This window comes from Staurois parvus, unplaced genomic scaffold (genome assembly GCF_062004578.1).
Source record: "Staurois parvus isolate SC_StPar_1 unplaced genomic scaffold, SC_StPar_1.0 ptg000428l, whole genome shotgun sequence".
NCBI classification, from domain to species: domain Eukaryota; kingdom Metazoa; phylum Chordata; class Amphibia; order Anura; family Ranidae; genus Staurois; species Staurois parvus.
The window spans coordinates 1702132-1721324 of NW_028318224.1; the positions used below are offsets into that span (position 1 = coordinate 1702132).

A 19193-nucleotide genomic window follows, 5' to 3' on the forward strand; every position below is an offset into this window, starting at 1 on the left:
GCAAAATGTGACATTTCATGGCCACTAAGAGCCCTTCCTTAGGAGCTGGTGACTGTGGTCCCACCAAAAATGTCACCAGCACACCATTAAGGTAAAAAAATGGAATGTTTATTAGTCACGACTAAAAAGCAAAGTGTAACATTTTAGGGCAACTAATGACCCCTCCCTCAAGAAATAGTGATGGTCACTATTGTCGGAGGAAGAAGTCCTTAGTGACCCCGAAATGTCACACATTGGTGATGATTAACAAATGTCCCATTTTGAACCCTAATAGTCTGCTGATTACATTTTTCATCTTAGTGGCAATGAAATGTCGAACTTTGCACTGTGGCGGTGTCATTTTGTATTTTTGGTAGGGCCATGGTAACTATTGCTTGAGGAAAGGGTCCTTAGTTGTCCCGAAACATTGAACTTTCCTTTTTAGCGGTGACTAATAAATGTCCCACTTTGTACCTTAATGGTGTGCTGGTGACATTTTGCATTTTTAGAGGGACCACAGTGACTTGAGAAAGGTCTCTTAGTGGCCATGAAATATGGCACTTTGGTGGTGAAACAGTCATTGCTATCTGAGGAAAGGGTCCTTAGTCTCCCCAAAATGTTGCACTTTGGTGGTGACTAATAAATGCTCCATTTTGTACTTTAATGGTGTACTGGTGTCATTTTAGATTTTAAGTAGGACCATGTGACCAGGGGCGGACTGACCATTTGGCACTGCCCGAGGGCCCAGGGTCAGTAGGGGGCCCCATGAGATGCCCCTAGTAACTTTCATAGGCTTTTTTGGGTGTGGTTTGAGGGTGGGTGAGGACACAGGGGCCCCATGATCCCCTATTGCCCGGGGGCCCCATGAGTTGTCAGTCCGCCCCTGCATGTGACTCATTCCATGAGAAAGTGCTGAGCCCATCAATTCCCCTATCCACGTTAAACAGCGAAGATTAAGGAACTTCCCCTACTGGCTATTGCATTCAGCAGCTGGTGCAACCCACATCCACTGAATACCTGAATGGTGACTCCATCTGATTTGGGACAGTCACTATTCGGCCAACAATTTTTCACCATGCTCCTTCAATAAAAGTCGATTGAAATATCATCTGTTGTTGAGTTGAGGAGTGCCCACTGCTCGAATTATGCTGAATTTTTGACCAACGTTTAAGCAGTGTATGGCAGACTTTACTCTGATAGGCAGGTCTTCTACATTATGTTGCTTTTTATTGACGCATTTTTGGCATCCAGAATGCCAAATTAGAAAGCCAACGATCTGAAACGTGAAGCCATTTCCCAACTTTTTGTGATCTTTGTAAATATGTTTTGGGCTGCATTCATACGCTTTAATGGACTCAGGTTCGTGCAGCAACAATTACAGAAAATCTTTTTTTAATTTATTTTTTAAAAATCATTTCAGTGCTCTTTAGTACTCTTTGCTTCCCTACTCTTTAGCAATGCCTTTCTATCCCTCCCCCGGCGAACATGTTGATTTCCCCTGCCCTTAAATATAATTTAGCTCAGATGTGTTTTCTGTAAAAGATTCTGTTGTATCCAGAGAGCAGTTTACTGTATCCTCTGCCTGGGTAAGTAAACACATTTGCTGGGGTACAGAAGGATGAGGTTGAAAATATAGAGAAGAGGTCCTGTAAGGGTTCGTTCGCACCATACTGTGTGCACCGCGTGTGTGCTGGTGTGCTCCAACGTGTCATTATTATACATTTTTTGTTCCTTTTTTTTTAATTCTATGTCATTCTATGCACTACGGCATATTGTAATATGTTACAGAGTTTTGGAATTCACTATACTATGCAAAAAGTGCATCATGTCCTTTTTTTATGAAGCCATAGAAACATGGAAAGATAGAAAAGTTAAAAAAGACCAAAGGGTCCATTAGGTTTACCCCATTTTTTTGAGTTTCCTCCTTTTTTTTGGACTTTCCTCCTTTTAGCTTGAGGTCATGTTCCCTCGTTCTTGATCTGGACTTCATATTGAAAATACTGCCCTCCTGAACCATATTCACACCCTTCATACATTTACAGGTTTCAGCTATTTCCTCCAGACTGGAAATATTAATTTCCTGAAGTCTCTCCTAATATGTTTTATCTCTCAGACCTTTCACCTTTTTTGTCTCTCTGGACTCAAACTATCTTATTAATTATCTTTTTTTTGTAAGTGAGTTCTCTGGATCTAGACATTGCATTCTAAATGAGGTCTAACTAAAAATCTATAAAAGGGAACCAGGACCTCTTTACTCCTGCTGGTGATCCCTCTAATGGTACATAAAGATCTGTATAGAGGAATCAGAACATGTTTCCTCCTGCCGGTGACCCCTCAAGTGACATAAAGATCTATATAGAGGAATCAGAACATCTTTCCTCCTGCAGGTGACCCCTCAAGTGACATAAAGATCTAAATAGAGGCATCAGGAACTCCTTACTCCTGCCGGTGACCCCTCAAGTAACATAAAGATCTAAATAGAGGAATCAGGAACTCATTACTCCTGCTGGTATTTCCTCTAGTGATAACTAAAGTCTATATAGAAGAATCAGGATCTCCTTCTTCATGCTGGAGATCCTCCTAGTCATAACAAAAGATTTATATAGAGGAATCAAGACCTCGTTCATCCTGCTGGTGGTCTCTCTAGTGATAATTAAAGATCTATATAGAGGAATCAGGTCCTCCTTCCTCATGCTGGAAATCCTCCTAGTCATAACTGAAGATATATATAGAGGAATGAGGACCTCCTTTTTCCTGCTGGTGATCACTCTAGTGATAACCAAAGATCTATATAGAGCAATCAGGATCTCCTTCTTCATGCTGGAGATCCTCCTAGTCATAACAAAAGATTTATGTAGAGGAATCAAGACCTCCTTCATCCTGCTGGTGGTCCCTCTAGTGATATAAAAATCTATATAGGAGAATCAGGACCTCCTTCCTCCTACTGGTGATCCTTTTAGTGATAACCAAAGATCTATATAGAAGAATCAGGACCTCCTTCCTCCTGCTGGTGACCCCTCTAGCGATAAAAAGCTCTACTGTATATAGAGGAATCAGGACCTCCTTCCTCCAGCTGGTGATCCCTTTTGTGATATCTAAAGATCTATATAGAGGAATCAGGACCTCCTTCCTCCAGCTGGTGATCCCTTTTGTGATATCTAAAGATCTATATAGAAGAATCAGGACCTCCTTCCTCCTGCTGGTGACCCCTCTAGCGATATAAAGCTCTACTGTATATAGAGGAATCAGGACCTCCTTCCTGCAGCTGGTGATCCCTCTTGTGATATCTAAAGATCTATATAGAGGAATCAGGACCTCCTTCCTCAAGCTGGTGTTCCCTCTAGTGATAACTAAAGATCTATATAGAGGAATCAGGACCTCCTTCCTCGAGCTGGTGATTCCTCTCGTGATAACTAAAGATCTATATAGAGGAATCAGGACCTCCTTCCTCATGCTGGAGATCCCCCTAGTCATAACTGAAGATCTATATAGAGGAATCAAGACCTCCCTCCAGCTGGTGATTCCTCTTGTGATAACTAAAGATCTATATAGAGGGATCAGGACATCCTTCCTCCAGCTGGTGATCCCTCTAGTGATATAAAGATCTATATAGAGGAATCAGGACCTTCTTCCTCCTACTGGTGATCCCTCTAGTGATATAAAGATCTATATAGAGGAATCAGGACCTCCTTCCTCCAGCTGGTGATCCCTCTAGTGATATAAAGATCTATATAGAGGAATCAGGACCTCCTTCCTCCAGCTGGTGATCCCTCTAGTGATATAAAGATCTATATAGAGGAATCAGGACCTCCTTCCTCCAGCTGGTGATCCCTGTAGTATTGCATCCTAGGAATGTTTTATGTTTTCCCACTGCATTTTCACATTTTTCAATAATCTGAAATACAGTAATAGCCGTAAGTCATAAGGCAAATTGCCCTGTTCTTGCATTGCTGGTGTGAATGAGCCCTAAGGAAAAACAATCAGTATGCAAAAAATGTAAGCTAGACCTTTCTCTTCTTTTACGCCTCTTGCATGCATGAGTAAAAAATACTTCGTTTTGTAGTGATCTGAACACAGGTGCCTTGTTGTCGATGGAACAAGACACACAGCTGCGTAAAGTTCAATAATACAGCGATGAACACAAAACTGTAAAATAAAAAATAGAACATTTTATGTTTGAGTGCTGTAATTTCTGCACATACGTGTACGCAAAGCTGCCAACTAGAAGAGGATGAAGAGGAATTTTACACATGGATACACATACGCACGTTTATGCACTTATATGCATGTATAAGTAAGGTCTTGATGGGACATTTAAATCAGGATATTTCAATAAAATCCTAAATACAGTTGCAAGAAAAAGTATGTGAATACGTGGAGTTTTGCATGAATTGGGCATAAAATGTGCTCTGAACGACATCTAAGTCACAACAATAGAAGAACACAGTCTGCTGAACATAATACTACACAAACATTAGATGTTGCCATGGTTTAATTGCACATAACATGTAAACATTTACAGTGCAGTACAGTGATCAAAGTTAACTCATGAAGAAAAGTGGTCAGGGGGTGGTAAAATCAGGCAGTTGAGCTGCCATTTTATCGACCCCTGCTGGCCACCTGAACAAGGGCATGCACTCAGGGCTTTCGCCATGACATCACCACCCAGCCCCCCCACCTCGCCTAATAAGAAAATGTGATGCATTCATTGAGAAAACGCAAAGCCTTCTCTAAATGGTGCCTATGCCAAGCTGGTAACCTGTGTTCACAATGCAGCAAGTCAGCTGCTCAGCACGGGACCCAAAAATAGTGGAGATGACTGGAGTAGAGGTGCCTACTACAGTGATTTCCGGCGTCTAGAGCAGCCTTTCTCAAACTTTTTACCCCAGAGGAACCCTTAAAAAAATGTTCAGGTTTCGGGGAACCCTTAGTAAGATTAGTCCTTTGGGGTTCATTGGGAAAAGCCCTCTTGCATGGTGGTGGCAAGTGGGAGGAATGCCCCCATTATAGAGGTGGATAGTGTAACACCCTTGCAGTACTGCCACTGGTTCTGCCAAGGGGTGCTGGACCTGAAAGTAATCAGGCAATATCAGATGGGAAGCCAGTTAGTCACAGTTGAAAGAACCCCTTACCACCCCTGGAGGAATCATACGGTTCCATGGAACCCTGGTTGAGAAAGGCTGTTCTAGAGGTATCCCACCATGGCATATGCATAGTTACACTGGTCCATGGCATATAGTTATACTGGTCCACCATAGTTACACTGGTCCATGGCATATGCATAGTTACACTGGTCCATGGCATATAGTTACACTGGTCCACCATAGTTACACTGGTCCATGGCATATAGTTACACTGGTCCACCATAGTTACACTGGTCCATGGCATATGCATAGTTACACTGGTCCATGCTAGTCCAATGTAACTGTTAAATTATTCATATTTGGATTTCTTCTTTAACTCCACCTACAGCAAAGGGGGTTCATAAATAGAGCTGGATATCTTAAAACACCATAAATAAAAAGAGATTTTAATTTCGGCGCATCTATGCTTCTTAATCCAACAGCAAGCATTTTAGGGTGAAAAAAATCTAACTATTAGGGTGACGAAAATATTCTGTCATTTGGTTGCACCTCGTGATTGGATGAGATATAAAAAAACATTTCTTTCTTTACGTTTCATTGAAACGATTTGCCGAGGTTTTCTTTACAGTGACTTGCAGAACGTAAGCATTTTGGACACTTTGCCGTATTCCCAAATGATTCCTGCAGACAATATCTCTGAATAACTGTAGCGAGTCAACATAAAGTGATAAATTAAAGCAGAAAGGTAAATATTTAACCCCGCAACTCCCAGAGGAGGTATGTATGTATTTCCGGATATAATCACGGCTTAACAAGTCCCATGTGCCAACCTATACCGGAGGAGGCTGGTAAGACATCTAATCTACATATACACAACACACGCTTGCTGTACTGCGTTCTGCTGTGACAAATATATAGAGTGATTCCTCAAGGCAGCGCAAAGAGACATTCTGTATACGTTACAATGGAGAATAAAGCATGCAAGTCCCATTGTTTGCCCATTTAGTTCTTATGCTGTATTCAGTCCTCCCGGTAGGCCAGTGTGACTAAAACGGCAAATTATAAAAGGCACACTAAAGTAGCAACACAAAACCAATATTATTTTGAGATTTATGTGTCAACACATACCAAAAAAAGATATGCAGAAGGAATTGTTTGCAAAAATATCATTTTATTCATGAAAATAAATATTCTTGGATAAAGGGCAATAGACAATACAAGCAACAGATCAGAAATAATGAGAATCAATTAGCAAATATAATAAATATAATAAATCCATCTTTTTCAGCAGCCATCATTAATCAGATTATTTAATTTTGTAGGTAATGTTACTCAAATAGTAAGACGCATCAGAAGAGTCTACGAACTTCACTGAGTTTGTCCACTTTATCAGGACTATGATGTCTTCTACAGAGTGCAACATTTGGCAATCTAGATGACTAAGTCTTGCAACTCTTTGGTTGTCTCAAGTAGTATTAGATGTACAAAATGCAAAGTGCAAAGTGCAAAGTGCAACACCATCATTAATCAGTTTATTCAATTTTGTATATACTGTTACTTAAATAGTAAGACGCATCCAAAGAGTCTACGCACTTCACTGAGTTTGTCCACTCCATCAAGACTACGACATGTCCTCTACAGAATGCAGCACTTAACATTCTAGATGACTAAGTCTTGCACTCTTTAGTTGTCTCAAATAGTATAAAACGTACAAATGCAAAGTGCAACACTTAACAATCTAAATTGCTAAGTGTTGCACTCTGTAGCATATATAGTAAATGCATCTTGTTAACCTCTTGGCAGCGGCCGAACGCAAATGTGCGGCCCCCCAGTGTCTGGGCCTAGACGTCGAGCGGCCACACATTTGCATTTTATTAAAAATACACATGTGCTGAGAGCACGCGCCCAGCGCGCTCCCAACACACACGTTTGGTACTCATGGAAATGTCCCGATCTCTCTTTTGATCGGGACCTTTCCCGATCATGTGACCGCCGTGACAGCGAATCACGGCGGTCACACGACCCTAAAACCCCACCCCGCCTCCCGCTTTCTGGAACCCTTAAAGGGCCGAGAGGCTCCAGGGCCAAGGGGTTAAACAGCCATCAGTAAGCAGATTATTCAATGCTGTAGCTAATGTTAAGTCTTGCAACTCTTTGGTTGTCTCAAATAATATAAGACGTACAAATGCAAAATGCAAAGTGCAACACCATCATTAGTCAGATTATTCAATTTTGTATGTAATGTTACTTAAATAGTAAGACGCATCAAAAGAGTCTACGCACTTCACTGAGTTCCTCCACTCCATCAAGACTATGACGTGTCCTCTACAGAATGCAGCACTTAACATTCTAGATGACTAAGTCTTGCAACTCTTTGGTTGTCTCAAATAGTATAAGACATACAAATGCAAAGTGCAACACTTAACAATCTAAATTGCTAAGTGTTGCACTCTGTAGCATATATAGTAAATGCATCTTGTTAACCTCTTGGCAGTGGCGGAACACAAATGTGCGGCCCCCCAGTGTCTGGGCCTAGACGTCGAGCGGCCACACATTTGCATTTTATTAAAAATACACATGTGCTGAGAGCACGCGCCCAGCGCGCTCCCAGCACACACGTTTGGTACTCATGGAAATGTCCCGATCTCCTCTTTTGATCGGGACCTTTCCTGATCATGTGACAGCGAATCACGGCGGTCAGATGACCCTAAAACCCCACCTCCCGCTTTCTGGAACCCTTAAAGGGCCGAGAGGCTCCAGGGCCAAGGGGTTAAACAGCCATCATTAAGCAGATTATTCAATGCTGTAGCTAATGTTAAGTCTTGCAACTCTTCGGTTGTCTCAAATAGTATAAGACGTACAAATGCAAAATGCAAAGTGCAACACTTAGCAATCTAAATAGCTAAGTGTTGCACTCTGTAGGATATATAATAAATGCATCTTGTTAAACAGCCATCATTAATCAGATTATTCAATGCTGTAGCTAATGCTAAAGAAATAGGGAAATCCAAAGAGACTACGCGTTTCATGGAGTCCATCTGATGCATCAGGACTATGATGTCTTCTAGACATCAGATTGCTAAGTGTTGCACTCTGTAGATATAATTGTAGTCCTGATGAAGCAGACAGACACCATGAAATGCATAGATTTGGATGTCTCCTACCATTTGTTTAACATTATCTATAAAACAGAATAATCAAATTAATAATGGCTGTTGAATAAAATGGAATTATTACATATGCTACACAGTGTAGAGTGCAACACTTAGCAACCTATATTTGTGAAGTGTTTCACTCTTTGGTTGTCTGAAATAGTAAGAGCAGGGCTGCTGTTAAGAACCACGGTGCTTCATAAAACCAACCTGACAGGGCCCCCCCAAAGAAAACACAGCGTACTGTGATTCAGTTATGAATGAACACAGTGAGTGGTTTGTATTGATCACTCATCATGTGCATTCAGAAAAGGAAGGGGCTGGTAAAGGTGCCATATTTACCAGACCCTTTACCCACTCTCTATCCTGAAGGATCCTTTTGTGTGCTAGCAGCTGCCAGTGGGAAGGAAAGGAGGGAAGCTGGCAGCACTAAGGGGGTGGGGGCACACAGGGGAGGCCAGGGAAGCTGGGGAAACGTATGGTGCACAGGGAGGATGATGGGTGTGGCAGGGGGGGCAATTACTGGAAAATATCCCCTGTATGTCTCTCCGTGCAGCAGCTGAAAGCCACTTCAAGAGAGAGGAGAAGAAGCCAGCTTACAGCTGCTGCAGAGAGAGCCACACAGGGGATCGGTTCCAGTAATTGCCCCCCACTGTGCCAATCACCCTCCCTGCCCGCATCTGATTCACCCAGCTGCCTGGGCCCCCCTGCTGGCCTGGGCCTCATACAGGAGGACTGGTGGCACCTCCTAGCGGTGGAATGACCAATTAAGCACTCGGGCGGACTGACCATTTAGGCACTCAGGCACTACCGGAGGGCCCGGGGTCAGTAGGGGGCTCCATGAGATGCCCCTGGTACCTTTCATCGGCCTTTTTGAATGTGGTTTGTGTGTGGTCACAGGGGCCCCATTATTTCCTATTGCCCGGGGGCAATGAGTTGTAAGTCCAACCCTGGTGCCCCCTTATCCATGGCCCTGAGTACGAGACATTCAAAGAGGCGATGAGCTTTATCGAGTCTGTCTGCTTCATCAGGACTGTAATGTCATCCACAGAGTGCAGTCTAGATTGCCAAGTGTTGCGCTCTGCACTCTGTAGATGACATTGTGGTCCTGATGACGCAGATTCTTTGGATTTCTCTTACTATTTGTAAAAAATTAGCTATAAAACTGAATAAACTGAATTATGATGGTTGTTAAATAAAATGGATTTATTATTTATGCTACCGAGTGCAACATTTAACAACCTACATTGCTACGTGCTGTACTCTGTAAACAACATTGTAATCCTAGTCAAGTGTATGGACTCTATGAAAATATTTATATTATTTATGAAATGCAGATGTCTCATACTATTCGATACAACCAAAAATTGCTTAACTCAAAAGAGAAGTATGTTTTTTTCTCCCTAAATTCTACTTACCTAGGAAGATGCAGCATCGGTCCCCTGCCAGCTCTAAGTGTGAGAACTCAGCGATCACATAACCACTGATCCCTGAGTTCTCATTGCCGCTGTGAGAGATTGGTGACTGTCTTCTCACCCCCCAGAGTTCACTGGAGCGCTGGGTCCGGGGAGACCGGATATAGTGAATGCAGGGTCCGGGGAGAGCAGATATAGTGCATGTAGGGTCCGGGGAGACCAGATATAGTGAATGCAGGGTCCGGGGAGACCGGATATAGTGAATGCAGGGTCCGGGGAGACCAGATATAGTGAATGCAGGGTCCGGGGAGACCAGATATAGTGAATGCAGGGTCCAAGGAGACCAGATATAGTGAATGCAGGGTCCGGGGAGACCAGATATAGTGAATGCAGGGTCCGGGGAGACCAGATATTGTGAATGCAGGGTCCGGGGAGACCAGATATAGTGAATGCAGGGTCCGGGGTGACCAGATATAGTGAATGCAGGGTCCGGGGAGAGCGGATATCGTGAATGGAGAGTCCTGGGAGAGCATATCTAGTGAATGTGGGGTCCGGGGAGACCAGATATAGTGAATGCAGGGTCTGGGGAGAGCGGACATAGTGAATGCAGGGTCCTGGGTGACCAGATATAGTGAATGCGGGGTCCTGGGTGACCAGATATAGTGAATGCAGGGTCCTGGGTGACCAGATATAGTGAATGCAGGTCCTGGGAGACCGGATATAGTGAATGCAGGGTCCGGGGAGAGCGGATATAGTGAATGCAGGGTCCGGGGAGAGTGGATATAGTGTATGCAGGGTCCGGGGAGAGTGGATATAGTGTATGCAGGTCCTGGGAGATTAGATATAGTGAATGCAGGGTCCGGGGAGAGCGGATATAGTGAATGCAGGGTCCGGGGAGACCAGATATAATGATTGCAGCATCCAGAGTTTAGTAACAGTTTAATGAGCCAGATTGCTAACTGTTGCACTCTGCTCACTGTAGATGACAGTGTAGTCTTGATGAAGCCGATGGGCTCTGTGAAATGCTTAGACTCTTTGGATGTCCTTTACTATTTAACATTAGCTACAGAACAGAATAATCTGAAATAATGAAGGCTGTTAAACAAGATTCATATATTATATGCTACAGAATGCAACACTTACCAATCTCGACTGCTATGTGTTGCACTTTGCACTCTGCAGATGTAATTGTAGTCCTAATAAAGCCGATAGACTCCACGTAACATGTAGACTTTTTGGATTTCTCCTATTATTTGAGACAACCAAAGAGTGCAATACTTAGCAATCTAGATTGTTAAATGCTGCACTTTGCATACTGTAGATGACATCATAGTCCTGATGAAGTAGTCGAATTCTGTGAAGCTCGTAGACTCTTTGGATGTCTTGCTATTGAAGGAACATTAGCTACAAAACTGAACAATCTGATAAATGATGGCTGTTGGATTATTATATTTGCTACAGACTGCTAAGTGTTGCACTTTGCACTCCGCAGATGACATCGAAGTTATAGTGAAGTGGATAGATTGTGAAACGGGCAAGCTCTTTGGATGCCTCTTATAATTTGAGACAACCAAGGAGTGCAACACTTAGCAATCTAGGTGCATTCTGCAGATGACATTGTGACCCTGATGAAGCTGATGGACTCCATGAAATAGGCAAGTGTTGCACTTTGCACCCTGTAGATGACATCTTAGCCCTAATGAAGTGGATGGATTCCATGAAACACGTAGGTTCTTTGGATGTCTCCTATTATTTGAGACAACCAAAGAGTGCAACACTTAGCAATCTAGATTGTTAGGTGATGCACTTTGCATACTGTAGATTACATCGTAGTCCTGATGAAGTAGACAAATTCTGCGAAGCTCCTAGAATCTATGGATGTCTCTTAATAGTTTAGTAACCTTAGCTACGAAATTGAATTATGTGTTTAAAGATGGCTGTAGAGTTAGATGGATTTACTATACATGTCAATTGATTTTTAATTATTTTTGATCTGCTGTGTGTATTGTTCTTTGCCTTTTATTAAAAAAGCAACAAAACAAAAAAAAGAACAACACTTCCTAACCCCAGAAACCACTAAACAGCTCATCCACTCCCTCATTATATCACGACTCGATTACTGCAACTCCCTCCTCACTGGCCTGCCCCACCACAGGCTATCCCTGCTTCATTCGATCCTGAATACGGCAGCCAGACTCATTCACCTTACCAACCGCTCCGTTTCCGCCACCCCCCTCTGCCAATCCCTCCAATGGCTTCCGATTGCCCAAATCAAATTCAAAATCCTAACACTGACGTACATACTGCCCCAAATTACATCACCGACCTAATATCCAAGTACCAATCAACACGCACACTCCGCTCCTCACAGGACCTCCTTCTCTCTAGTTCCCTGGTCTCCTCCTCCCATGCCCGCCTCCAGGATTTCTCCAGGGTGTCAACCATCCTCTGGAACTCCCTACCCCAATCCATCAGATTATCACCTACTCTCTACTCCTTTAGGCGCACCCTGAAAACCCACCTCTTCAGGGAAGCCTACCCCACCCCCTGCTAACCTGCCGACCTCCTCCACTCTTCCTACCACTCCATCCTCCACAGCTATCTCCTCCTGTGCCACCATCCCCTCCCTCCTAGATTGTAAGCTCTAAGGAGCAGGGCCCTCGAACCCCTTGTGTATCGCATTGTATTGTTAGTGTTCTGTCACATGTTCTGTCCCCCTTTGTAATGTACAGCGCTGAGCGAACTGTTGGCGCTTTATAAATACTGTATAATAATAATTATATAATATAATTATATGTTTGCATATAATTCCTTCTGTATAATTTTTCTGTTGTAAATGGCCATTTAAATCCCAAAATAATATTGTTTTCGTGTATTATGTAATAATATATTTTATCATTATATTTAATATGGTATCCACCGAAACTAGAAAATTTTTAAATACATGCCAGGTATATAACTTTGGTCAGTTGTCAGATTGTTTATAAAGCAAATTAAAATAAAAAATCCAAGAATTCATACAACAAACTGAACGACAAATCACCCCTTGAATAAATGCCTATCAAATTCAAGGTTGGTGATTTAATTCCTGACTTAATTCTAGGACATCTTTGGTTCATATCCGATACATAGTTTCCATTTTGTTAACAAATCTATATAACTGACGCAAATATCTTAGAAAATGCTAATTATTGTGAATTTGTAAATGGTTATTTTTCTCGAAGGGATCGGTTTGTTCAGAAAGGCCATTGACATTGGTTGGCCTGCATTGGCAGGAGCAGCGGCTCTTTCTCCGTCTGCTGTCAGAAGGTGCCGATGCTCGCTGGAAGACAGGGATGGAAGGAAGGGTCTATGTCTAGATAGCCAAACATGCAATACTAGCCAACCCGAGACAATTCCTGCCCTCATCTCTTCAGAGGTCCCTTCGTACCTTTAGACAGTATACAGAAATTGTGACTGTAGATGTAAACTTTGTTCCACCATTGTGCAAGCCAACCAGCGGCATTTTAGCTTTTACCAGTGAAAACTTTGAATATTTAAAGTTTTCAGTTTGATTAAAACTGCAATTATCTTTCAACACTTAAAAAATAAATAAATGTATAGATTTGCAGTCATCGTTTATATGATTCATACTAAAAGTGCTAATTATTTCCACAACAGTTAGTTAACCTTGGCTATGTCCAATGTGTTCTAATTTCTAGATAATAAACATATTTGTATTTATTTCCTTTTGTAATCAAATACTGTTATGGGAGTTCCAAGAAAGTAAAGAGGGAAATTTAAACAGAAATGTCCAGGCTTTTTTTTTTTGTTTGAAACTTTGTAAGATTTTGACAAATTGGTAATTTAGAAAAGTGCCACACCCTTTCCTAACTGTACAGCAGCAACTCCCACTCCACAAATATGGAAAAACAATTCAAATCCAAAATAAGAGTGCGCTAAACAAATATATAATGTCCATACATCAAATATATTCAAATCCAAAAAAAATTGATTATATATTTGTTTAGCGCACTCTTATTTTGGATTTGATTTGTAAGATTTTGATTCATATTGTAATCTCCAATTTTTTCTCTAAAAAAAAAAATTCTGGACATCCAGTCTAGGTGACCACCTATAATCAGAACAGGGAGTAAGGAGACATCTTAACGATAGCAAAAGGTGACGATCAAACCCCTTACAAACACCATTCAAATATTTTCAAAAAGCATGGACTTTCTCTTTTCCAGTGAAGGGTTTGCACATATGGCCAATCTATCCTGACAGCATCTGATCATGGAAGCTAGGATGGGCCTGGTTAGTACATGGATGGGAGACTACCTGGTAATACCATTTGTGACATTTTGTAGGGTTGTTGACTGTCTATTATAGCTTGTATTTTATATCATTGATGTTATTTGTTTTATCATTCTGTAATGAGATTATAAGTGTTTGCACATATGTCCAATCTATCATGACAGCATCTGTTCATGGAAGCTAGGATGGGCCTGGTTCGCACGTGGATGGGAGAAAACCTGGTAATACAACTTGCGACATTTCGTAGGGTTGTTGACTGCCTATTATAGCTTGTATTTTATATCACTGATGTTATTTGTTTTGTAATTCTGTAATGAGATAATAAGTGTTTGCATATATGTCCAATCTATCATGACAGCATCTGATCATGGAAGCTAGGATGGGCCTGGTTAGCACGTGGATGGGAGACTACCTGGTAATACCATTTTTGACATTTTGTAGGGTTGTTGACTGTCTATTATATAGCTTGTATTTTATATCATTGATGTTATTTGTTTTGTAATTCTGTATTAAGATTATAAGTGTTTGCACATATGTCCAATCTATCGTGACAGCATCTGATCATGGAAGCTAGAATGGGCCTGGTTAGCACGTGGATGGGAGAAAACCTGGTAATACCACTTGTGACATTTCGTAGGGTTGTTGACTGTCTATTATAGCTTGTATTTTATATAATTTATGTTATTTGTTTTGTCATTCTAAAATAAATAATAAGTGTTTACACATATGTCCAATCTATCATGACAGCATCTGATCATGGAAGCTAGAATGGGCCTGGTTAGCACGTGGATGGGAGAAAACCTGGTAATACCACTTGTGACATTTCGTAGGGTTGTTGACTGTCTATTATAGCTTGTATTTTATATCATTCATGTTATTTGTTTTGTAATTCTGTAATGAGATAATAAGTGTTTGCACATATGTCCAATCTATCGTGACAGCATCTGATTATGGAAGCTAGGATGGGCCTGGTTAGTACCTGGATGGGAGACCACCTGGTAATACCATTTGCTGTCTTTTCATGGGGTTATTGACTGTCTAATATAGTTTGTATTTTTTCTGTTTTATATCATTGATGATATTTATTTTGTATTCCTGCAGTGAGATAATAATAAGCGTTTTTGAGCTTTTATTTTATTTGCTCCTCATTTAGTTATAATAAGTAAAATTTGTAGCAATTTTAAAGGGTTCATTAGAAATACATTGGTTCTCCATCCTCTGTTTGATAATTAATTACCATGTATGTTTAATTGGTTGGTTCACACAGCAGGAGGTGGTACCATGCAGGTGATGTGTGATTTTATGAGACCTTCAGCTTGCACACAATGGTTTTCATAAAGACAGGGAGGATGGAACGCGTCATCCAGAAGAGCATGCTTTTTTTTAAGTAAAAAAAAGCATGCTCTTCTGGATGACGCGTTCCATCCTCCTTGTCTTTATGAAAACCATTGTGTGCAAGCTGAACCATTGTGTGCAAGCTGAAGCCTTTCATTATAACAAAGGATTTAATTTTATATTCTGTGGTTAACTTGTGGTTACAATTCACAGCATATGCATCTTTAGTGCCTATCCTTGGTGACTGGACAAAGTTGTCTTTGCTTTTAATAACAAATTTATTCTAAAATTATGAAACTGATTGTTAAATATTTACATAATTTCTTCAGATGATGAGACATCACAAAAAGCATGTACAGCTCCTTGGAGTGGGCAGTAGGACATTTCGGCAGCTGTTTTGTTTGGGGAACCCATGACGGAGCTGTAACAGAACATCTCTACCTTAGAATATTTAGTCTAATAAATACTTCCCTTGCAACATGGTGCTCTCGTAAATGGTCTCTGCATGTATTCTTGAAGATAATTTAATTGATTCATACTTAAAACATATCCAAGCATTAGCGCTAGTCATAAAATTGAAGCCTTGATATGGCTATGTCTAGTTTTAAGGTACAAATGAGCATGCTCAATTACAAACTAGGAGGTGCAACTTACAACTTTTTCGGCAATTAAAAAAAATCGCAGTTTTAGGCCACATCTTCCTCTTGCTCTTCCATGCCCACCCACTTTCACCAAGACCTTCTGTGTTATTAGTTCAAGAAATTACGCCATAGCAACTGTTTGGCAGTTGGGAAGTACCACCAAGCCAACCCAGCCCATCCATTCAAATGAGTCCTCAAAATTAACACTTCAAGTAAAATAATTGATAATAAGATCATTCACGTTTATTATTGCATTACATGTCTCAAGAGTTTACAAAATTAACTTAAGTGATAAAATTAAACTCTAAGCAGTTCATTTACATTTTAAAAACTGCACAACTTGAGCTGCAAAAACTTATGTTTCAAAGTCAACCTGTCCAGGGTTCCAAAATCTTCATCAATTACAGTTGAAAGACACAAATGCAAACATGTGGGTTGACCTCTCTTAGAATTGGAACCTCTGAAGTAAATTTTGAGTTTAACCAAAAAGGGGGTACTACAGCCAGTGATGATGCAAATTCAGTAAAACATACGGCAACTTATCTCAAAGCAACCAATCACAATGCAGTTCACTGAGCTAATGTCAATGAGAGATTAATTCATATTGGTTGCTTTAGAATAGTTCACTTGGCAAATTACTCTTTTATTTCAGAATTTCAATGATAAAGAATATTTGTTTTCAATGTAACAAACAATTTCAAACTACATTATTATTATTATAATACCACTTCCAAAATGAATCAAATATCAGATCCCCTTGTAGCATAATCTCCACCTTCACCCCTGAAGATGCAAACAATAATAATGAATATGCCAAAAAGTAATAAATAAATCCCACCCAACCAAAACACAGGTGAAAATTAAAGTCCTAAGCAAGATCCAAAATGGAATTCTAATATACCAAAAAACCACACGAATACACAACAATTAAGATTGTTAAGATTATCTAAAGCAGTGGTTCTCAACCTTCCTAATGCCGTGACCCTTTAATACAGTTCCTCATGTTGTGGTGACCCCCAACCATAAAATTATTTACCCAGTAATTATAATTCATGAGTGTCGTTTTACCTCCAATACTGCTGCTTTCAACACAGTAGCTGCTTTTAACAGAGTAGCTGCTTTCAACACAGCAGCTGCTTTCTACACAGTAGCTGCTCTTTACACATCGGAAATATGTGTTTTCTGATGGTCTTAGGGGACCCCTGTGAAAGGGTCGTTCGACCCCCAAAGGGGTCGCGACCCACAGGTTGAGAACCACTGATCTAAAGGATAATGCACTATGTATTATTTCTTTTTCTTTTGAGGTAACACTTGTCGTGGAAGCCGTTGGGAGGCTCTATTTATTTGGACAAATTTTTTTCACTTTTAATACAGAGGAGGGACATTTATGCGTATTCGTGTGGTTTTTTGGTATATTTGAATTCCATTTTGGATCTTGTTTGGCAATTTCAAACTACAGTATCCGGAAGATTTAATCCAGATACACATACCATCCATATGAAACTATGCAAGCAAACAAAATTTATAAACACTTTTCAACCACTTGCTGCTATCCAATTAGGCCAAAAGTCAGCAAGAACATTACCAAATACAAAAAGTTAATGACTAATCTGGTTGCAAATAGTCACAATCTTTATTTCCACACAAATTAGACACATTAAATGATGAACCAAAACCTCAAGGAGTTAATTGCATGCCACTAAGCAATACATCTCATTGTGCATTTTAGGCCCTAATAATACAAATATGGGATCTGTTATCCAAAAAGCCTTTTGTTTTCCAAATTAGTTTTCAAAAATATTGTTAGCATTATTTATTTTTTTACATTTTTTTTCCATTTGCTTCATTTTTGATAGCAGATGCTTTCAGTGTTGGGCTGGTAAAAACAGAAGACTGGTGTATAAAACCCAACCACGACTGTGACCAAATGGCCAATGTGAGTGTGGTTCATGTTTGATTAGGTAAAGCTTTTCAGGAGGGGATTGGAGTGCAGGATATTTAAACAGTGAATTTACAAAAGCTAACATGGCAATAAAAAGCACACAAAGACTAAGAACCCAATAGGAGTGCATCCACATATGCTCAAATAAACCTGCTTTTCTGGAACACGCCAATTTTGCCAGAGGGTCAGTTCAAGCCTCTTTAAAAATCAATACAGTTATGATGAATGAACACACCACAATGGCTAAAAAAATATTATCTAGACAGAAGAGCCCGTGGGTTCTTACTTGAGTCTCAGTGCGCTTTGATTATTGACTCCCAGATTTGTGTAGTTACCCAGCATGATTACCTGGGCAGGAATTTCCTGTACTAAAGACTGGTCTCTCCTTGTGCAGGGTGACTGGTCTCATCTCCGCCCCTTCCTGTAGTTTTCTGAAGGCAGCCTTTAGTTGAAGGACCGGCTAAGCTCCTCCCAAAGCTATTTGGTGCATATACATTAAATTTTATCTTTTGTGGTTATCTAAAAATATATTTAGAGTTTCCACCTCTACTAGACTACAGAGATAAGGTAAAAATGTATGAAAAAGCAGTGATATTTAGAGCTGCAACCTTCAATATTTTAGACATGGTTCCAGATCAAAGGCTTCGGAAATTTCCAAAGCATTTTAAATAACAGCTCCCATTCTGTACTAATATCAGGGTCAACGTGTTGCTTGGTCCAACATCTGAAAATCCAGCTCTCATAGTAAGAATAGAACGTTTGACTTACCCCAGGAAGAGTCTTCTGTTCGTGCAGAGCACTTTGAGCTTTCAGAGCAGATTCTCGTTCACAGTATGTAAGGAAGGCGCAGCCTGTAATGAGCAAGACAGGACATTAGCATGAAGCCATTAACATCCTAAAAGGCTCAGCAAGAACTAAAATATCTGTTTGGAGATTATAAACATTTTTTAACAAAAGTATATATGCAGGGGCGGACTGGCCATTCGAGCACTCGGGCACTGCCCGAGGGCCCGGGGTCAGTAGGGGGCTCCATGAGATGCCCCTGGTACCTTTTTTACAGGCTTTTTTGAGTGTGTGCAAGGACACAGGGGCCCCATGATCCCCTTTTGCCCAGGGGCCCCATGAGTTGTCAGTACGCCCCTGTATATATGCATGTAGGTGCACAAAATAAACAAAGGAATCAGGAGCCATCCAATCTAAACTAGAAACCAGCAGACACTTATAAGTAGCGAAGAACTTGGGCTTCTGTGAACAAGAATAGAAAGACCTCTCTAACATTTGATAGGTTCTGTGGCTCCACGAAATCAGTAAGAGGACATAATATACTTTGCTTTGGTTTAGGTTGGGGT

The 19193-nt window shown here is 40.7% G+C and overlaps 1 protein-coding gene across 8 annotated transcripts in view; it reads right to left on the reverse strand.

The window, feature by feature from the left end:
• The window catches only part of CELF4 (CUGBP Elav-like family member 4), a 1398731-nt gene extending 1380011 nt beyond the window's left edge, over positions 1-18720 (reverse strand). For 7 of the 8 annotated variants that reach the window (XM_089687538.1, XM_089687536.1, XM_089687533.1 and 4 more), the window contains exon 1: positions 18613-18719. The gene's annotated coding sequence lies outside the window, so the exon portion shown is untranslated. Of the gene's footprint in view, positions 1-18612 lie in introns of all 8 variants that reach the window. The other variant, XM_089687534.1, reaches the window with a different exon arrangement.
• Between the last annotated feature and the right edge of the window lie 473 nt (positions 18721-19193).